The sequence below is a fragment of the Marmota monax genome, unplaced genomic scaffold, assembly GCF_021218885.2.
Source record: "Marmota monax isolate L192 unplaced genomic scaffold, Marmota_monax_Labrador192_F-V1.1 WCK01_AAM20220418_F8-fsc00125, whole genome shotgun sequence".
Classification (NCBI taxonomy): Eukaryota; Metazoa; Chordata; class Mammalia; order Rodentia; family Sciuridae; genus Marmota; species Marmota monax.
This window is the reverse complement of record NW_026695235.1, coordinates 12,948,658-12,970,408: the sequence shown is the minus strand read 5'-3', so window position 1 is coordinate 12,970,408 and position 21,751 is coordinate 12,948,658. Positions and strand designations below refer to the sequence as shown.

At 59.9% G+C, this 21,751-nt stretch overlaps 1 protein-coding gene and 1 long non-coding RNA gene across 4 annotated transcripts in view; one reads left to right on the top strand and one right to left on the bottom strand.

Moving 5' to 3' along the window:
- The window catches only part of Adarb1 (adenosine deaminase RNA specific B1), a 125,468-nt gene extending 104,024 nt beyond the window's left edge, over positions 1 to 21,444 (bottom strand). For all 3 annotated transcript variants that reach the window (XM_046438973.2, XM_046438974.2, XM_046438975.2), the window contains exon 1: positions 21,375 to 21,444. The gene's annotated coding sequence lies outside the window, so the exon portion shown is untranslated. The remainder of the gene's footprint in view (positions 1 to 21,374) is intronic.
- Positions 6,899 to 15,418, top strand: LOC124089101 (uncharacterized). The gene is made up of 2 exons (XR_006850610.2): positions 6,899 to 10,520; positions 14,490 to 15,418. It is a non-coding gene; the product is annotated as an uncharacterized LOC124089101 (long non-coding RNA).
- Positions 21,445 to 21,751: the final 307 nt, after the last annotated feature.

Below are 21,751 nucleotides of genomic sequence, written 5' to 3'. Positions count from 1 at the left end.
CAAGGGCACCAGGCTTGCAGCTCCCTTTACTCCCCGCGGATCTGGGAAGTAGACCTGCAGGTGACCCAGCCCTCGGACTGTGCACTTCTCTGTCCCCAGGTCAAGCACTGAGCAGGGATGGCCACTCCAGACGCAAGCTGGTGAAGGCACAGCTCGCCCTTACCACACCAGGTCTCAGCATGACCACCTTCAACCGGCGCTCCCCGGGAGCTTGCTGTCCCCGGCCAGGGCTTCAAACCCAGCAGGAAACACAGCCCCGAGAAGGGCACAGCACCCACCTCCCTGGAGCTAAGGAGACCGCCCCAGGGCACTCCAGCCACAAGGGGGGTCACGGAGAAGCTGCTGTGGGAAAGAAAAGGAGGAGACCAACCCCTGGGAAGCTGGGTCCCCTCGGAACGCCCGAGAGCCCAGGGGTGTCCCCAGCAACCCGTGGCCGCCACCAGCCCGACACAGCCATCTCCCTCGACCATGGTTTCCCAGCACCATCAAAACAGGCCACAGTGAAGAGCCGATTCAGTCTGACTCCTGGACGGGCAGGTCAACGAGCAGGGTAGTGGCCAGGGCAAGGAGGGCAGCAAGCCCCCCACAGACGGGAGGCCAGGCTTCCAGCCTCGTCTCCCACAGCCCTGGCGCAGGTCCACAAAGGACACTGCTCAGAACTGGGTCCCCTCGGAACGCCCGAGAGCCCAGGGGTGTCCCCAGCCTCCCCGCTGCTTCACTGCCCTCGGATCCCATTACCCACAGTCAGCCCCAGCCTGACAGCGACGTTCCAGAACCAGCAGTTGGTAAGTGCTGAACTGTGCCCTTCCCAATGGCAGAAGCAGCCGTGTACCTGGGAGGTGGATGGCCCCTGTCCAGCACATTCGTGCTGTGCGTCGGCCCAGCTGGTCACCTGGGGGCCCTCTGGGTTGTAACTGTCCCAACACTGCCGGCTCCCTCAGGTGAGCCTCACGTGGCAGCCTGGCTGCACATCAGTGCTTCCTCCCACGAGGTGTCCTGTCCTCCAGCATCGTCATAAGGCCCGAGCAAGCAGACACTCGGAGCCCAGACGCGTGCGCACAACTCGCACTGCACTGTGCTGCTCACGCTGCCCGCGCAGCAGGTCCCACTGCCCACCCTCTGCATCTGCTCAAGAACCAGGCTCCATCCCAGATGTCGGTGTAGCAGGAGAGCTCAGGTAGGGGCCATGCTTGGTCCCCGGCCCCAGGACCTCCGGGAAGGCTCCCTGTAAGGGAGGGACCAGTCTGCACTGCCGGAAGCAGACCTCCTGGGGAGCACCATGGCCACAGGGTGTCCCAGAGCTCTGGTCTTGGCAGTGCTTCTGGGGCTGGCTCTGGCAGGCTCTCCCGCTTAAAACATGATCAATTAACTGCGATCTGAGAACCTGCATGGCCGAGAGGGAACAGATGGGGACCAGTGAAGAGCAGTTCAGGAAAGGAGAGCCACAGGCCTCCCATCTCTTCCGTCACCTTCTAAAGGCCAGAAAGAAACCCCAGCTCCTCTAAAAACCATAAACCACACTGTCAAACCCTAAAACACAAAGGACCAATGACACACTCAGAACTTAACAGAAGAGTCTCTTGGGAGGCCAGTCCTAGACACTGCTGGCCTCCACAGTGCCACCAGGGGAGTTTAACCAGCCCTGCATGGCAACTCAGCCTCAGGATTTGGGCATCTCATCCGGAGGCACCCTGCCCAAGGGACACAGCAGACTTTCTGTTCTGGTCACTAAGCCGAGACCCTCTTTGCAGTCAGCACGCCCCCAAAGAGCTCCAGGCACCTGTGGAGCTGGGGCCCAAGTGAAGACCTGGGGGCAGTAGGGTAGGTCACCGGGACAGCAGGCAGCAGACCCAGGGCCTGCACACAAGCAGCCAGGGAAGGTCCTGCTGGCTACAGTTCTCCTGGCCACTTGGCACACCCTGCTCTAGGTGTCCCCTTCAGTGTCCCCTGCAACACCACATCTGTCTGACTCCACCAAGACAGACACCGGACCTCACAAGAGCTGCCACCTGTACAACAGGAATGACATCTGAAACCTCTGCGGCCCCTCCTGACAAGCCCCCAGTCCCCCCCCCCCCGTCTGTACCCACACCTCTGTTTCTACCAGTAGGGCCCATCCTTCCCCTGACCCCCATACGTCCCAAGTTGCCTTGCACGGCCTTGGCCACACAGCCTCGGATGGCCTGGGGTGGCCCTGAGTGTCTCTGGTGGTCAGCTTGGGTTTATGGGGTACATTGGGGTCACAGGCACTTCCATGAAGGGTGAGGTGCTGTCCATGGCCAAGGGCTTGAGCAGCGTGGACTTGGGAGTCTGCCCGTGCAGCAGGTCCCACAAAGGAGCCGGCCAGGAAGGAGGCTGCCCATGTTAGACAGGTCTGGGGGCTGGGCCAGCAGTGAGCCATGGGGTGCTTCTGAGCACTCTCACTGGCAGGCATGGGCTCCCCGTGTTTCCCGTCCAGACTTGGCACAGGTGTGTCTCCAAGGAGCCCAGATCCTTTATATGGAGTATGTAGGTACTCAGCACCTTTGTGCTACCTTGGACTCATCCCCTTCCTTTTAACAGCCCCCCAAATGTTCTGAGGAAATGACCTCCCCCGGACATGGACTGGGTGGGTCTGTTACAGGGAGTGGGACTGGGAAGAGCCTGAACTGCCTTCACAATTCTCTCCAAGACATCAAAACTTGTCTCACGTGCTGTGTGGGTAACAGCAGAGACGACTTACAAGGGAGGAGACTGAAGCCAGATTTAAAGTTAGGTAGTCAGTGTAGTTAGGTCAGTTGGGACTAATAGGGAGTGAGATCTAAAATGGAGGCCATGCTGAGAATGGATTTCCGGAAACGCTGAGCAACTCTCGGAATGTTAATGAAGCCCAGGAAACAGCCCCAACAGACTTGAAGACAGCCCATCCCAAAGAAATGTTAATGAACAGCAAACTTAACTCGGAAGTGCCCAGATTACTTGTTTGGCCCACCTGTGTCCCAACCCTTCCCACCTGCATTCCATCACCAAAAAACTATAAAAAGGGGAACGTTTGCCCTTCCACGGATTCCACCTCTTGGGTCCCCTTCTTCCTCCGGGAGAAGTCTTTTCTGCTGTCCTTTAATAAACTTCTAATTTTCCACTCTGACCTTGCCTCGGCGTGCTTCTCTGGTGTGATTCTTCAACATTGGGGAAGCCAGGACTGGTCACCGGTCAACAGCGGTAACAAGATGACACTGAAGGCTCTGATTTACGCAAGACACGCTCACTGTGGCACAGGCCCTGCCTGCCAAGAGCAGGTCCACTACTGATACTCTCTCTCCCCAGGGCTGCGGTCTGTGGCACTCTCCACCTCGTGGCCACAAGACAGGCTTGCAACATGCGCAGCACTGGAGGAACCCAATGCCCAGTCACTATCAGAGAAGAGCCCGCGCCTGGGGAGAAACCTTCAAGCTCTGAACAGGAACTGGCCCCACAGTCCAGAGCCAGTGAGGGCTGCCAGCCAGAAGGCAGGCTCCTTGGCCCTCCAGCAGAGGGAGCACCAGCACACATCAGCAAGGCCACAGGAAAGGTCCTGGTTACTCCTCAAAGAGTGGTGAGGCCAGGGCGCTGGGCACGGCTCTAGAGAAGGCTTTAACCACACGTGGACCAGACCCCTGGGCAGGGTGGGACGGTGGGGGGGAGTGGATTCCCTGGGGGATGAGGGAGGTGGCTGCTGGGTAGTGTGGGGAGGACCGGAGGGAGTAGTGAGAGGTTGGGCAGGCCAGCGGGGAGGACCAGGCTGCTGCAGGCAGGACAGGCTGTTGAGGACCAGGCAGCCATGGGCAGGGAAGGAGGATCAGAGGTCCAGGAACAGACAGGGCGGGCGGGGAGGACCCAGGGGTCTGCCACTGGGGCAGGAGGTCCAGGCTGCCGTGCTCCAGGGACTGGATAGCCCGGGGCGCAGAGGGCCATGGGAGGTGGGGGCAGGAGCAGGCTGCCTCGGGGCTGCAGGGTAGCGCTGTGGGGAAGACCAGGAAGCCACAGGGCTGCGGGCTGCAGGAGGGGTGAGGAAGGCAGCAGCAGGGCGGGGCGGGGCAGGGCGGCCCTTGCAGGCGACCAGGCGCCGGCAGAGGGTGCAGCTGGCTCCAGCCGCATGCAATCCTGGGCCGTTACCCTCCACAGGCAGGGTTCGGGCTGGGGTACAGCTGCCGGACCTCGCTGGACAGAACCCCAAGAGGATCACGGGACTTCCCGGACTAGTCACTCCCAGCAGCAGCCAAGTCAAGTCGGGTACCAGTAGAGGACAGGAGATGGCCGAGCGCAGGGTCATGCTGGCCTGGCCTGCACTGGCACTGGTGCTGACCCTGCTGCTGCTGCCCGTGCAGACCCACTGCGGACCCCGGTCCACAAAGACCACACCCGCCCTCACCCTAGGCGGTGGCTGGTCTGCAGACCTGCCACCACCGGGCAAGGAGCTCCGCACCGGAGGCCAGCATCCCGTGGCCAGCCTGCTCGTCCTGATGTCCGTGCTGGTCCTGCCGCCCATCCTCGGCTGGGGCGCTGCCTGCCCTGCTGCCCAGCCTGGCCACCCAGCCTGGCCACAGCCACCGGACTGCACCAAGGGAAATACGCAAGGGAAACGCCCCCCTCAAGGGAAACGCCCCCCTCAGGAAAGAAGATCCCCAGGCTGAGCGGGAACCTCTGGCCTCCCGAGAGATGGAGGGAGAGAGGACGTCCTTCCAGCTGGGTTTAGGACTTGGGTGCCTGCAACTCCACCTCGGGAATCAAAAGAGACCAAAGTCACAAAATGATCAGGTGGTGTGGGAAGGCAGGATGTTCCCAGGCAGAGCCAGCAGAGTGGCCGCCATCCCTTTCCCAGGTCCCCTGTGGCACCTCTCCAGCCCTCCTGCTCCCCTCTGGGAAAAGCATTTGCTGTCTTGACTTGGGCCAGCAAAGCACTGCTGGACCATGCCAGTGTCTCCTCCATCCTCCTCCCATCCCACTGGACAGTGCACCCACAGCCCCCGTCTAGAGCAGGCTCCAGAGAGCCAGGACCGTGACCCACACAACCTGCGTGTGCTCTTTATGTTTCCATGTGTGGTGAATAGTCAGACCGTTGGCCAGCTAGACGTCCGGACATTTAAGAACCTCTATCATGAAGGGAGGTGCCGCAGTCCGGCTGCAGCAAAATAACCGGGGGGTGACGAGCAACTTGTGTAGGCTGATACAGCAGGAGTGGGAGCCGTTTAATGTAGGACAGGAGGGGTAGATATACATTCCACCCAGCTCATCTTAATTAGCATAAACTAGATACAGCAGTCAACCAATAAGGAATCTCCACACTTAATGGCTCGCTGGCGTTACTTCACCAACCACTCCCTCTGGCAAAATGCCAGGCGCCATCCTGACTTGTTCACAGACCCTAACAGGGAGGAAAGGTGAATTGGGGTCTGGAGAGGGAAGAACAGAAGAAGGCCCGAGGCAGGCCTGAGCCCTGTCCACCACAGGTGCCACTTTCCACCCTGTGGACAGGCCTGACCAGGCTCCCACACACCCCTGCAAGCATGTCTCCAACCCCACCATCCCCACCTCCAACAGCAGCCCCACAACCTGCACATGGTGACCTCTCCACACCTCCGAGTCTGTCTCCACCCAGGGAACTGGGGCTGGCTGGGGGACAGCACAGAAAGGGAGAGCCAATGACCCCAAGCTTTTTTTTTTTTTTTTTTTTTTTTTTGTAGTTGTAGACGGGCAGAAAGGCTTTATTTTTCGTGCAGGTGAGGGTACTAATCAGAGTGGACCTCGCTCCCAACCTCAAGAGGCCACAGTACACTCAGAGAAGGACGCCACCAACATTGACCCTAAGAAGGCTCAGCACCCACCGGAACACGGCCGGGGTGCACAGCCCGCAGGACTGTACAGAGAGCTCCCGGCGGGCTGTGGCTTAGCCCCACACCTGCCTGGCAGGTGGGGCACTGGGCCAATCCTCAGCACCTCATAAAAATAAAGGCAAGCTCTCCATCTACAGCTACAAAAGAAATTTTTTAAAATGCTTCTGGATACTTCTGAGCAAATAAAAGGGCCTACTTTATTCCTCAAAGGTCTCGCTTGTTCAATACAAAATCACCAGAAAGCCATTCGTGAAAGAAAATACAACGTGTATATTCACTGTATATGTAAGCTATGTACCTTGTCATATCACAACATACACAGTACACACAACAAGAAGCCACCTTTTAAAGTCACGTGACAGCCACATGCGCAATCAGACGTGTCCCAAGTTGAGGATGACCTCAAGCAGTGACTAACAAACCACTGGTGACGACCAGGTGGGCAAGGTAGGTGGCCACAGGCACCTTGATCTTATCAAGTGACATCCACTCAGTGCCCACAGGGTCACCAAGCCTCACCCTGAGGTGCTTCCAAGGGCAGAATCGAGGTGTGCAGAACACAAGAGACCCAGCCTGGACACCACCTTAGGGTGCGGACGAGCCCTGGCCCCAGCAGTGGGCAGCCACCAGCCCGGACACTGAGCTGTGGCCTCTTCCCCAGAGGAGAGCAGAGCAGGGGGGGAGGCCCAGCCAACAGGCCACACACATGAGGCAGCAGGTCTCAGAAGTTCCAGAACTTTCTAATCCCTGAACCTTCACCAGACAGGACAAACCTAGATCCAGACCATAGAACGGCAGGCAAGAGGCAGCAGAGAAACACAGTGTCAGTGGGCACGCAGGTGTCCTGGAAGCCCGCGGGGGCAGCCAGCCGGGACCACAGAAGCCCTCTGCCCATCTGGGCCTGCCACATCCTCCTCCCGAGACTTGGGGCCACCCCAGGACGTGGAGGAAGGACACTCAGGACATGCACTGAGCAGCTGCAGTTTTGGGGTGCCGCCCGCCGGGGCTAGTTCCAGGGAGGGCGGTGATCCGGAGGGAGGGCCAGCGTGGTGGCAGGGCTGGGCTGCTTCCTTCCTCGGAGGCCGCGGCCAAGAGCTTATTTTGCAGCCTGGGCTTCCTGGTTCTCATCATGCCGCAGTAAACACAGGGAGGACCCAGACGCATCCAAAGCCTCGGTGGTGACAGACGGCAACCAGGTGACGCCAGCTCCCCTAGCCAGGACCCAGGGAAGGAAGGTGTGGGGACAGGTGGCTCCTGTGTGGAACAGGAGGCTCAGGCTCCCAGAACCCGGGTCTGGAACTGGGCTGCTGTGGGGAGGGAGGCCGGAGAGGCGCCTGTCAGGGCACAGACCAGCGCACCGCGAAGAAGAGACAGGCCTCGCAGGTGGCACTGGGATCCGGGTTAGGGTGACCACAGGCTCCACCTCAGGCCAGGAGCTGCTCCTGGACTGGACCTCCCAAGATCGGCTTCCCAGATGTCACGAATACAGACAAACAGCTCTACGTCCATGCCCACGCCTCGTCCCTCTCACCATCCAGGGGCATGCAGTGGAGGAGAGGTGGCCCAAGAGCTCCCCTTCAGAGAGGGCGGGAGGAGGAGAGGGAACGGCTGCTGGGCTCAGCCTGCTCCAGGGCCCGCGCCCCTCAGCTCCAGGCTTCGCAAGGTCCAGCTGTCCCTCCACACCCTGCAGGAGCGCAGGATGGGGAACACTGGTCTCTACTAAGCAGAGAAGAAGAAACAGCCATCTTCCCTTATGGGAGTAAAATACTGATGCTTCAATTAAAGACAAAGCAATTCTGCAAAGGATCAAAACAGCAGAAACCCAGATCAGTGTGGCAGAAAGTCGAGCAGATGGGCCTTGGAAGGCCACTGGCCTGCATCCAAACTCCAGCCCAGCATGCTGCGATCTGCACACGTCCACTCCTGCAGCCACCAGGACCACCATACCAGAGACACTGACCATGCTGCAGGCAGGCTGGTGACCAGGCTCTGGCCCTTTGGAGCCACCAGGTGCCAAAATGCACAGTCCCAAGAGGAAGCTGGGAAAGTGCCACCAGTACACCCACTGCCCCTCTAGGCAGCAACAGACCAGGCCACTCTGCCCACTTGGCACGACAGTTCACACCCCTAAGAAGGGCCATTTCACCAACCTTTTCTAGTTACCATGCCCTCACCACCCTGTAAGCACTAACCTGTCCTGAAGTAAAAACCATCAGGGTCAAGGGCGTGGCCTGCTCCTCTAAGGGCCCAGCGAGGGCAGACACATCACAGAGGAGCTGGCCTACACAGCAACACGCACCAACCCTGAGCTGTGAACCTGGACAGCTGGGGCACCTGGCTGGTGGGTGGTATAGGAGGCTACCTGGGGCAAAGACAGCGGATGTCGGAGTGGGCAGAAGACTGGGAAGGATGGTCCAGTGGGCCCCAGCCAAAGTCCACGCACTTCAGGATGGCACTCCCCCAGGGAGCCAGTGCTACCGACACCACTCCTGGCACCCAGAGGGCCTGATACACAGCAGGCGCTCAGAAGACTGCTCACCCACTGCAGGAGCAGCCGGGACAGGACCACGCACCTCAGGCTGGGCCAGCAGCACACACAGCACACCCGGGTGCCTGCTCGGCCCTCAGGAGGCACAACACAGACGCTCTTCCGCCCCCAGGGAGGAGGCACCACGGCAGTTCAGGGGAACTGTGAGGCTCTAACGGCACAACCTGGGACAGGCCAGCACCAGGGCTGGTGCCCACCGACGCATGGACAACGAGGGTCCCAGTGGCCACCAGAAATGCAGGAGCAGAAGAGCCATCAGATGCATGCTCGGGGCGGCAGTGCCCAGGTACCAGCTCCAACCTCTCACCTAAGGAGAGGCTGCACCTTCAGGAACCTCGTCAACCAGCCAACGGAAACAGAACACAGGACCATGACACCCCGGGAACTAGCAAACGCTGCAATTCAGGGCTCCCCACCTCCCCAGGGGCCGGGTGTGGGGCATTTACACCACATCTCACAGCCTGCCAACGCACCTCAAGGGACGAGAGGCTGCGGAGTGGGAGACTCGTTTTGAAGGAGAAGGTATCACGGGGAGAATGCCATTTTGCAGTGTTAATGTTCAACATGGGGAATCTACTAGGAAAGGCGCTGCACTCGCAGAGTGAAGGTGGGCCCACGGCCATCTCGCGGAGGCAGAGAGCGCCACGCAGTCAGTGCTCCTACTGTCCATGGCCAGCCAGGGAGAGAAGGGAGCAGGGAGCTGCTCCAGATGAAGACTGGGGTGAGGGCCACGTCAGCCTGAGGCGCCCAAGGTCAAGGACAGACGAAGCTGCTGCCATGCCACTGTCCAGACCTCACAGCCCACCGGACACCAGAGACGCTGGGCACCGATGGGGAGGAAAAGCACCAAGGTCGGGGAGGAAGAGGCCACCACAGGGTCCTCTCTCCAGCAGCCACGGGACCGAGCAACAGCTCCGATGGCCACAGCAAGCTCCTCGGAGGGACCCTGGAGTGGGACAAAGCAGGCTGTCCCACGACAAGGCCGCTCCAGCCGACCTCAAGCCACACAAGGTCAACTCCACACAGGTCAGTCGGCTAACTGGAGAGCAAACGCGGACCGTGTAGGAGAAAGGAGAGCAGGACCGCGAGGTGGAGAGCTCCTCTGGAACACAGGACGGAACAGAAGAGACACCGCCCACGTGGAGGTCCAGAGCCTCTCCTGGGAAGACTGAAAACAAATCCCAAGGCCAAAGAGCTAAGCCAGAAAACTGAAGGAGCAGAACCTGCAGGGCCCCTCTGGTGTCCTGGGCAGGGCCGGCACCTGCCCCGGGGCCTTCTCCAGACGGCACTGCCTCAGGTGTGCAGGGACCTCCAGGTGCTACGCCCTGGAGCCTGGAGCTGGAGAGGCAGGGCATTGCCAGGAAGAGCCGTCCTCCCTGGGTGGGCAGAGGGAGGCGGGCCCTGCCTGCCCCTGGCCCGAGGCTGTGCTCCCGGGGGTCCCACTGTGGGCTTGTTTCTTTATTTTGGAATTTCAGGCTCGCGGGAGCTGACAGCACCCTTGTTTTCCTGCTGCTGGGCTCTCTGCTCCCAGGCCTCCCAGATGGACACGAGGAGACACGCATAGGGACATGGACGCCTGCGGAAGACCCTGGGGTCACAAAGCACCCGACCACTCACCCCCTCCAGCCCTCCATCCTGGGGCAGGGAGACCTCCAATGCGCAAGCAGCTTCCCACAGGGACCTGAGCCCTGGGAGCAGAATCCCACAGGAGCACTTCCCTCCTGCCTTAGCCTTGGCCCTGAGAAGCCGGTCAGGAGGGCGAGGGCTCCTCCCCCACCCTGCCGAGGGTGCTGGCCATTTCTTTCCCACCTGGGGCTGCGTATCGACCAATGGTCACCCTCTACTCCCTGGGATATGTGAAGGGCCCATGGTTGTAAGCCTGGGGCTAGACAGGAGAACTCAGGAGTATGATGCCACCCCCTGAGCTGGGCCTTCCCTGGCCGGGCCTCCCCACACCCATCTGGCCATGCCCGGGCTCTGTGTGCCAGTCTGTCCTCACTCGCATCCCACCTCCTCCCACACGAAGGCAGTACTCCAGATGCTCTCCGTCTCTTGCCCTGTTCTAGCCCAGAGCCGGTCCCGAGTGGTCCTCATTCTGGAGCTGCAACCCTGTCCTGCAGGTAAGCATCTGGGTGGCGCCCACGTCCCTGCAGCCCGCTGGAGGTGTCTTTGGGGCAGGCTCCTAGAGCAGAACTGCTGGGCCAAAAGTTAAGTGTGCGGTGGCTCTGCAGGTGCTGTGGTCCCAACAGACCCACAGCGCTTCACGGCTGCTCTGTGAGCCAGGAGAAAACAGACCCTGGAGAGGCCCCTCTGCTGAGGCCCCTCGCTCACGCCGGGCGCAGGCAGCCACCTCATGAGGCCCACAAGCTCTGCTCCGCGAGAGGCCACCCAGGCCCCGGAGGCAATGGGGCACGTCAAAGTCCAGCCTCAGGAGCGTCCCTACTGCACTAGTAGCACAGAGGAAGGCGGTGCCAAACCCCCTCCAAGCTCTTCCGGAGCCCCGGGGACCCGCCCTGGGAGGGAGGCACATGTCTACACAGGACACTCTGCCCACATCAGAGCTGCGGCACCTGCACCTGCAAAGGAGTGGAAGCAAGACGCGCCACGTCCACACCCCAGAGCACCCCAAGCCACTTGAGCCACCAAGGCAGCTTGCCACACAGCAGCCCCAGGACCACCAGGGCACGGAAAAGGCAGCCGGGGCAGACATCGGTCGCCCAGGGTTGGGGCAGGGTCAGACCAGCAGGGAAACTGCTGAATGGTCCACCTCACGGCGAGGGGCATGTCCCCATGTCCTGCAGGTCTGCCCCAAGCACTCGAGGATGAGCTCACCAACAGCCAGATCCTGTATGCAGCGTGACTGCTCCTCCCATGGCAGCAGGACCAGCAGATCACCAGGCCAACTCGCCCGGGGACGTGAGAGGCACGTGGGGCCAGCACCGCCCTGTCCTGGACTCTCACTCGGCCAGCGGAGTCCAGCAAACCCCAGCAGGTCCAGGCCACGTGGGCTCAGTCACTACTAACCAAGGGAAGGCAGGGCCTCGGGGCAACAGACCCACACCCACCACACGGCTTTGTGCCACACCACGTGACCACCACGCCACGTGTCCCTGCCGTCATGCCACAAGCCCAGTGCACATGTCCCCTCTGCACGCCATGTGTGCCCAGTGCCCCGTGTCCCCTCTGCTGTGCCATGTCTCCTCCTGCTGTGCCACATGTCCCCTCCTAACCTGCCACATGTACCCATGGAGCCACATGCCCCCTTGCTGTGCCACGTCTCCTGCTGTGCCACGTGTGCCTACAGTGCCACGTGTCCCCCTGTCCTGCTACATGTGCCCACAGTGCCACATGTCCCCTCTGCCATGCCACATGCCCCCTGCTGTGCCACGTCTCTCCTGCTGTGCCACATGTGCCCACAGTGCCACACGTCCCCCTGTCCTACCTAGTGTGCCCACAGTGCCACATGTCCCCTCTGCCATGCCACATGCCCCCTGCTGTGCCACGTCTCTCCTGCTGTGCCACATGTGCCCACAGTTCCACAGGAAGCTGAGCAGGAAGCTACCTTCTATGAGGGGTCACGGTCACCACAGGGCAAGCCGCCCACTGCAGGGCAGCAGGGCTACAGGCAGGACCCCGAGAGCAGACCTGAAGTCTGTCCCGGCAGCACACACAAGCCCCAAGGGTGGCTGGTCGCAGACTGACCAGAGGGTTCCTTGGGGCCTGCCCGGAAGCCACCGAGATGTCAGGGAAGCTGTTCTCATAAGGTTTCAACAGCGGTTAGATCTAGGTTGGACTCAGACTCCGGCTGTGCGGCTTGAAATCCGCCTCGTGCTGTGAGCCCACCTCTCGCGGAGACATTCCACCCATGCTTCATCCTGGACTCCCCAGGCCCACTCCCATGGGCGGCGAGGCGTGTTCATGGTGCTGCTACTTCCGTGGCACTGGAAATTCAGACAGAACGTTCTTAGGTGAAGCTCCGGTAGTTCTAAAGAGAACAGAGTTTCCGTATATTGGGAAAGAAAAGGCGGTCCCTTCAAGAATGCAGAGAAGCACCGGTACTGTAACAGGGACGTGCAAACCCCATGCACAGGTGACAGATGCCGCTCCAGAATAAAATGCTGCTGGGCTGCTATCTGGGGTGGACAGCAAGCCTGAAAGGAGTGAGCTTCAAAATTACCAAGACCAATAACCCTGCATTCAGTGTGACACGATGCTCGCCCCTGGGACAGCAACGGTGCCATCAGCAGAAGCAGAACTCCACCTGGGCTCACACCGCAGGGTGCACGTGAGTGGCAGCCTCTGCCCATCAGACAGCCCTCAAAACCCTCCTCAGAGAGGTGTGAGGACGCAGGCACCTGCAGGACCCTCACCTAAGAATGAGGCGCCCAGCCCAGAGGCCAGCACCAGCCGCCCCAGCAACCAGGTGCAGCGTCTGACCCCAGAGCCTCCCAGAGCCAGGAAGGAGTTCCCTGACACCCCGATGCTGCCCTTTCTCAAGGGAACTGGTTCCTGAGCAGGTTAACTAACCATGGCTGGGCTGGCGTCCTGGGAGCTATACTATCAGTAGCCAAAAATGATAAGAAATTGGGTTTCTGGTGCTGTAATCAAAAGCACAAGGACACATGACAACCACAGGCTTCTGCAGTAGCAAAACATGCTACTGTAAGTCACCAAAAGTTAACAACTTCTGCCTTGACCTCTGCATCAGTAGAGGCCGGGTTAGCTGAATCCTAACTGGTTCTGTGTGGCCCCTTGTGATGTCTCTAGGCTTACAGAGCTGCTCAATTCAAGAGGATGGACAGCTAGTCCCTAGCACCAAGAAAGTACAGAGAAGGGCCAACTCCAGCCCGGAGTCTCGCTCCCTAATTCCACTGCCCCAGACCCCACCCCAACCCTGCTCGGCTCTTAAGACCTCCCCCCCTTCCTACACCCTGTGTCTTTCCACAGAGCTGAAGGGAAGAGAAAGAAACCTCTGTGCTGGCCTCACAAGGCCTTCAAAGCCAGGTGTGGACTGAGCCATCTCCCCTGTGGGGAAGGACTGCTCAGGGTTCCAGGACTGGCATTTGCCCTTGGAATACACAGCATACTTAATGCCACTTACAACAGTCCCCTGGGACAGGACAAGCCTCAGAAGCCACTAAGTCACCACCCCATCTCACATGCAAGGGGCCTGTGACAGATTCAGAGCAGTGCTCGAGAGCTCCCCAGATGCCAGGTCTCACCTGCCTGCTTCCCTGCCCAGCCCTGCCCGAGAGACCCTTCTCCAGAGCTGACTCTCTGAAGCTTCCACAGCGGAATCGTCTATTCTGTATGCTACCTGGCTGCGTCTTCCAAAAACTTCCCATCTTAGCCAAAGTGTTCTCATCTTCATGGAGGTGTACTTCTTCTCTCTCAGACACTGCTGTCATTTTAGGGGACACTTCAACTACACGCAGCCCAAAAGGCATGAAGTGACCTTGGCAGGACACAGCCGGTTTTTCAGGACATGAGCTCCCGTTTTCAACAGATAAATTTACTATATTGCACTTCTGTGGTTTTGTAACAATTCTGGATGTTTTGTAAATGTTTCTGTTCTACGAAGAAAAGCAAGGAAGTCTGGAGATAACACAGACATATGGGCATAAATATAGGACTGATTCACCAGGCACAGGAGGACCTGGGGGCAGCGTGGGCGGGGGAAGGCCTGCGTTCAGAGGCAGCCGACTCAGGTTCCAGCCCCACCCCCACAGGAAAGCAGAGCCACCCACTCCCCAGCAAAAGTGTCCATGAGCACCTGCCTAGGCCGGGCACTGTCCTAAGGCTGCAGAAGAGCTTCAGGGCACCTACCCTGCCCTCCAGAGACCTCTGTCCCCACCACCATCAGTGCAGGGAGGGCGGAGGGGTGGTGAGGAGAGATGGTGAAGATAACCAGAGGGACTGGTCCCCAGAGGGCACTGGGAGGACAAGGGTATGTGGAGAAATGAGGCCGGCTGACCCTGAGCCCCAGAGAGCAGGAGCCAACGCCCAGGCTGGGGAAGGGGTGGCAGGGGGAGGGGGGCAGGCAGTGCCGGGCTGGAGCAGGAGAGTGACAGGGTGTGTCTGCTCCACAGGATCCGATCTGGCCAGGATCAAGACAGGAAGGCCCAGAGCAGAAGAAAGGAGACCGGCAGGCGCTGCCCAGGGGAGGCCCAGAGCTGCTCACAGGGAAAGGGAGGGTGGCGGTTCCCAGAATGGCGGCCTCCAGAGAGCCCCTCGAGACTCCAAGGAGATTAAACTCACTTAACTGGCTGACCACCATCCGGCTTCCCAGATCCTGAGCCTGTGGGCTCCCAATTCCTCACCCGAAAACCATGCCAATGAGACCTTCACCGGGGACCGTGAGGAGTGACCGACCCCAGGAGGAGCCAGTGCTGCTGAACCAGAGCCGGACGCTGGCCTACGGCGCACAGACCACCAGCAGGCAGCACGCTCCTCAGGCGCTAGAGGGCAACCCACCCTGGACACGGGAGGGCTCTTCGCCCACACCCTGGGCCTGAGCCACCTCGCACCCACCAGAGCTCTGAGAGCCTTCGTGATCCTGCAAAATTATGACCCACGTGTCAACAACGTGGACTGGCTTTCTCCCACAGCTCCTGCGTCATCACTCCCTGCCCAAGAAGCCCAAGGCGGGTCACACGTCCCCCGGCTCCCCACCCTTCGCTCACCCTGCAAGACCCCACTTCAGAGGGAAGCACACAACACAGAGGCCAAGCAGACTGCCCGGCAGCCCTGGCCAGTTCTCCACCACGTCCACCAGCAGCTGTGCCCACACAGCAAAGGCCCCACAAAACCCCACAGGACATGGCTCCAGACCGCTGTACAGCTGAGTGTGGAAGCCACCCACACGCCAGGAGGGGCGCACCCAGCTCTTCGGGGATGCAAGCTCCTGACTCGCGACCCTGCCAGACCCTGCCAGACCCGACCCTGTTAGGATCTCTGTGCAGCTGCTTATCTGTATCCCTTAGAACAACCGGTAAATACAATGTTTCCCTGAGCCTTACCAGTTGCTCTAGAATGAACTGAACCCTGAGGAGGTGTCACAGGAACCCGGTCTACACCAGGGTCAGAGTTCTGGAGGCCTGGATTTGCAACTGGGGTTGAAGCAGGGGTGCCTAGGGGCCAAGTGCTTAACCCAAGGGACAGGTCATGGTCCCCAGGTAGACGGTGTCAGCACTGAACTGGCTAAAAAGAGGCTGGGCTGTCTGTGGGGAGACACTGCCACCTTCTGAGGTCACATAAGTGATCACGCTGAGTGTCCAGCAATGGAAACTGAGCCTGGGGTGTGCTTCCTACTCGGTCCCCCAGCCCCCCAACCCCAGTGCACACCTCTCCTTTCCCCCAGCTCCACCGCCACCCTGTGTGGCCCCCCGTTACCACAAAACCCCAGCCAGCACCTCGGGGACGCTGTTCTCTCTCCTGCCTCCCTGCGTAAGATCCCCGCACAGACACCTGGTGCACACGGCCCTCTAGCCCCACGGCCTGGATGGGGGTCCGGCTCCCTCCACAACTCCAGCAGCGCCCCCACACGGCTCCTTTACCCAGAGGTGCTGTGTCCTCCCTGACGCAGTCCTCACCCCGTAGGCCTAGCACACACTGGCCTTGGGGACACCCGCCTTGCAGAGTGGCCACCTTGCAACGCACCCACCGCAGCTGCACTTCCTCTAACTCACTCTAGCTGTGCCACAGGTAGGGTGATTCCAGGGTGTCAAGGCACCCTGCCGGACTGCCTCCCAGAGTTAGTCCACAGACAGCGCCCTCCTCCTCCCGTCCCTGGTACCGTCACAGAGGACACTCAGAGAAGGCTCCCAGGAAAGCCTGCACCTAGAGCCAGGGGTGGGGGCCTCAGAGCTCCCCGAGCCAGGAGGCACTCGGCACTGACAGACAACAGCTCCGACTTCTGGCCCTCCTGGTCCCACGGGCACCTCGGGACCCCAGACCTGAACAACCAACACGCTGCAGACCACAATGGAGCTCAGGCAGCCCACCAGGCAGAGCGCACCAGCACCTCAGGCCTGCCCTCCCAAGTGCACAACTGGAGTCTCCCTCCAGAACTCTGGGACGGGGTCTTCGGGACCTCTGAGCAGTGTAGACCAGGTGAATAAAGGTGCCAGTGTCCCCAGACACTAGGGAAACGTAGAAACGAGGGAACTGCTTTAATAAAGAGAAATTCCATTTCCACACATCTTCTGCAGGGAGATCAGCCCCACTGGCCTAGGAATGTGCAGCCACTACTGCCACTAACCAGACTCCCTCCAGCTGCAGTCCCCCAGGCTGCTCCCTGTCTGCCCTGAAGCAGCACCCCCACTGTTCTCTCTCCACCCTGCAGGAACCAGCCAAGGTCGACTCCAAGGGGAGATTCTCCAGCCCCTCCTCAGAATGAAGAACCAGCCCCCATTTCTGGATTCCAGGCCTCAGGACCTCCTGCAGGCCTCTTCTCCAGCATTGCTAGACACCCCCCACCCCGACAGTCCCCGCGACAGTCCCCATGTTCCGCCCAGCCTACGGTCTCTCTCAGCTACCAGCAATGTGCAGAAAGACGCACATATACACCCGTGGCCCGGCTTCTTCTTGCACCCGACCTTGAGTTCCATCCAGACGCTAACCTCTCCACTCTGATGACTAATCATAAAAATAATAAGCAAGCAAACCCTCTCAACTGCTGCTAGTCAGGTACTATTTCCGGCACTCTGCGCTAGCTCAGTCCATCGACTCCACAGCTCTGCGAGACACAAGTTGCTGCTCTCCTCCCTGACCCATGCATGAAACCGCAGCACAGGAGCCTCCAGCAGCCACCCAGGACACACATCCTGTAGGTGGTGGGACCATGACCCCACCTGGAACAGGTGACTGCTGGGCAGAGCCTCCTCAAGCAGCCTCAGCCTTCACTGTCCAGCCCCAAGACCCAACCCCACCCAGAAACCAGCCCTCCCGGACCTCCAGGGCACTAGTGCACAGCACCCCTGAGAGCCGATGAAGAGGAACCAGACTGCAGGCATGAAGGCAAGTCACGGTGACTTCATTGTGCTTTACTTACATTCCCCTTTATCATGAAAGCAAAACAAAGTGATGCCACTGTAAAGGTCTGGCTCCTTGATGAGTGTGAACGAATGCCAAGTGACAGGAAAGCATTGTGTCACCCTCTAATTGGCAACACTTCCCTTGTTAGTAGCATAAAGACAACAATGCAACTTACAAACGATGGCCTCTTACGTGGGCTGAAACACAGTCAGGACTCTGATCTCACCACCCCACCTGGCCGAGGCACTAGCCAAGTCACCTGGCTTCCACCAGGGTCTCTTCACTGATCTCCCAGCTTGCAGCAGTGCCGGTGGGAAGAGCCGACTCAGGAGGAGAGGGACACAATCTGCTTGTGCATCTTGCTATGTGACCTTGAGTAAATGACTTCACTGCTCTGTGCCTAGGTGTCTCACCTGTACCATGGGAATACCAATAATGTCCTCCCTTTGGACTGTCGGGAGAATTAAATGAATTACTACACATACGGGCACATCAATCTCAAGCTCCCAATAACCCAAAAGCTGGAGAGATAGTTGAGATGACAGCCAGACCCTGTCCTTCCCTTGCCCACAACTCCCTGAAAGGGAGGAAGGAGAAATGCAGGCAGGCCCGTCTCCCCAGGCCTTCCATCACACTGGATTAAACCTAAATCCCTGGCCACAGCCTGTGGCTGCATCTCGCCGCAGCCCTCACCCCCTCCTGCCGCTCCTGCGGCAGTGGCCTCCCTGGTAACCAGCACATGTCGAGGCTTTGCCCAGAGTCTCCTCTGCGCCAGGCCACAGGCGGCTCACATCCTGCGCCCCCCACCAGCTGCTGAACCTCCTCCACCTCCCTGCTCCACTGGCCCTTCAGGGCCTCAGCGCTAGTATCTCCTGGGCATTCTCCTGCGCCCCAAAAGGGAACACCACATGGACAGTAACTACCCTCATCACACTCACTCCTGCCCCCCGCACCTAGGGCGGCACCCACCAGTGCATGAGATCTCAAGACTCCAAGTGTAAACAAGACAAAACGAGGCTCGAAGCCTCTGCCCAGGGGAAGCAGCTGCCCTCAGTGGACTTCCAGCAGGGACAGGACGCACCTCGGAGCACTCCAGCCCTTCCAGCCACACTGTGATCTCAAGCCCCTCCCACCTAAGATCAGAAAGCCACTGCTCTGGGGCACCCTCCTAAAATGACTCGCGAGTGATCAGATGGCAAGAGCTGCCAGCAGGACTAACTGAGATGCAAAGACAGGGTAGCCGGACATGGCCCTGGCCCAGCAGGTGTCAAAGTGTGAAGCAAAATCCACCCAGCAAGCAGCGCGATGCCCCTTCTGGCCACTGTGTCTCCCTTGCCCACTGCATCATGCCTGGGAACACAGCCACTAGAGGCAGAGGGAGAAATCTCAAGTGTCTCAGTGTGCTACTGTTAAGGGAAACCCTCACTATCTGCTTTCCCCCATTCACAGGTGAGCACCAAGTAAAGGATCCTAAGCACTACCATCTCCACCACACTGAACGCGGTCCTGGAAGCTCACATTTCAGAAAGGTGACACAGACCCTCCAACTTTCCAGTACCCTGGACCTCTCCAAGCTCTCTGGTTTCAACTAAGCTAGATAATTTGCCTTAAGTTTGTTATAGGCTGGTACATGCATAATTTCACTGATCAGTCTCGAAAGGCTGATTTCTAAATACCTACTGCCTATTTAAATAATGTTCTTTGGTCCTATGTACTTACAGAGCTAATCACAGCACTTAAGGGAATAAAACTGTTCTCACGTAAAACTTACAGCTAAGGAATTTTGGTAATTAATTAAAAATATACAATCAGGTCTTGTTTGCACCTCTGTGTAAGACTGTCCACTATAGCACTGCTAAGGAAACATTAACAATGATGTTAGAACTTATCTACCACCACGCCCATGTTGGACCATTGCTGGGAAGGGGGTGGCAGCTGATGTAACTGGAAGGGGGACTGAGAAGGAGCTGTCCGTGCCTGGGTACCTTCTGAATGTACCACACCTGTGCCTATCTTTTTAACTCTACAAAAATTATATAAAATAATTTTTAAACTGTGATGCTTTGAAAGTAATAACTGCCAGTGGCATTGTAGACTCTGCCGTGTCCAGCACTGTGTCTCCAGGTAGGGCTGCCACATGACAAGCCAGAGAAAGTACTGTCACAGGAATGCAGTTTGTTCCGTTCGGTCATCAGACAACCGTAACTTTATTTTATTCCAAAGCTCTAACAGTAGGCCAAATGTTTTGCACATGAATTCAAAGAGAAGTGAACTGGCCTGAGCCAAGGTGTGCTCTGAGAACGTGGCCTCTGGGAGCCAGTTCTGCTGCGGTGGCCTCCCAGCAGTGGCCACATGACGCAAGTCATCAGTTTCCCAGCGCGAGCCGTCTCTCACTGGCTCCTTTTTCCCTTCCAACCAGAGCTTCAAATCTGACCTCAAGGTAGCTGAATGCCCATTTCGGGAACCCTGACAGCCAACAGGCTCTGCTCAGAGACAATGCCTTCCTTTCAAAGCCTGAGTTCATCCCTCCAGCCGCGGGATCCCAGCACCCAGCTCAGCATGTCTCATCCAATATTTATCAGGCCCCCGCTGTGGGTGTCCATGTGAGGATCTGCCCTGGGGGAGCTCTACACTAGTGCACAGCTGACTCTCTCCTCCAAGGAGGAGCTGTACTGGCCAACCTTCTCCCGGTTTTCCTTCCCCTTTCCCACCAAGAAACCCTCAGCAACAGAAAGGCTAAAGCAGTCTCAGCCCCCTCAAAAAGCGGATCCAGCGACACCCTGCACCTGCAGAGCCCAGGGCTACTCAAAAGCCAGCCTGGGGTTTTGGAAAATGAAACTCTGGTAGCACCTTTCAAAGGAACAAATTTAAGAGGGAACTAGGAAGACTAAATACATATCTCTGTTCACAGTAAAAACCACTGTTGGATCACCTTAATTACCGCGCTGAGTATAAAGCAAGTTCACCGTGAGGCCACCTGTCCTTGCGCTCCAGAATGGAACGGCCTAGTGGCTGGCCTAAGGAGGAAAAAAGGCCTTTATCAGAAGTAAGACCAGAAGCTGGAAGCTGAAAACATTCGCCACCAACAGAACACCCCCGCGCGGGTCTGCCTCCCGCGAATCGACAGGGACAGCTTGGGTCCTCGGCAGGCAAGTCGCGCTCCCACAGGGTCAGCTCCACAGCCCCATCTGACACCTGCCCTCGCACACCACCACGACGCAGTAATTTTCCTGCTGCCTGGTGGACGCGTCAAAATTCACCTCGGGCCCCCAACTGCCCCAGATGGCTAGGGAACGCATCGCGGCAGACGCCCAGCGCCCGAGGGAACTTCCCCGCCCCCTGTCACCCGCGGTGCACAGCGTCCCACTCGGACACTGCGCCCTCCCCTAACGAGGGACGCTGACTGTCCGGGGCGCAGTCCCCCCTCCCCATGGGGCAGCCTACCCTCGCTGGGGTACAGGGTTCCCTCCCCGGGGTGCACGCTCTTCTGGGGGCGCACGGTCTCCTCCCTGGGGCACAGAGTCCCTCCCCGGGCGCAGCAGCCTCTCCCGCAGGCACAACATCCCTCCTGGGCACAGCCTCCCCTCCCGGGGGCGCAGCCTCCCTCCCCGGGCCCAGCCTCCCTCCCGCCGCGCAGCCTCGGGTCCGGGGGGCGCACTCCCCGCCGCGCAGCGCATCCCACGCGGACACGGCGCCTCCCGGGAGCGGACGAGTCGCCCCGGGCGCAGCCTCCTCCCGCGGCGCAGCATCCCGGGGGGACGCGGCCCGCGAGGGTCGGCGGGACCGGGCAGCCCGCCTCCGCGCGGGGCAGCCTGCCCTCCCGCCGCCGCCGGACAGCGGGGCCGGGGCCGGGCCGGGTCGGGGTCCGCCCGGGCGGCGCTCCGGCCTCAGCACCTGCCCGGCGCCTGCAGAACAGCCGCGCGCGCCGCCACCCTCACCTGGGCTCCCGCGCCCGCGGCGGTCGGCGTCCGGCCGCGGGGCGCTGCGGCGGGCTCGGTGGCCCGCGCGGCCCGGCCCCGCGCCGCCTCACCCTGCGCTCGCCGCTCGCCGCGGCGCCGGCCCGGCTCGGCCTCCGCGCGGCTCCGCCCCCTCCGCCGCCCCGCCCGCGCGGCCGCGCGCACGCCCAGGGGCGGGGCCGGCGCCGCGACGCCGACGTGCGCGCGCGCCCCCGGCCCTCCGCCAGGCGGCCCGCGCGACCCCCGCGGCGCGGACGCGGAGCCTGGGAGACCGGCGCGAGCGCGGGGTCTGGCGCCCGGAGCGCGCCCGCAGCAGCGGCGGCCGCCCGGCCCCTGCGAGCCCTCCCTCCGGGTCTGGC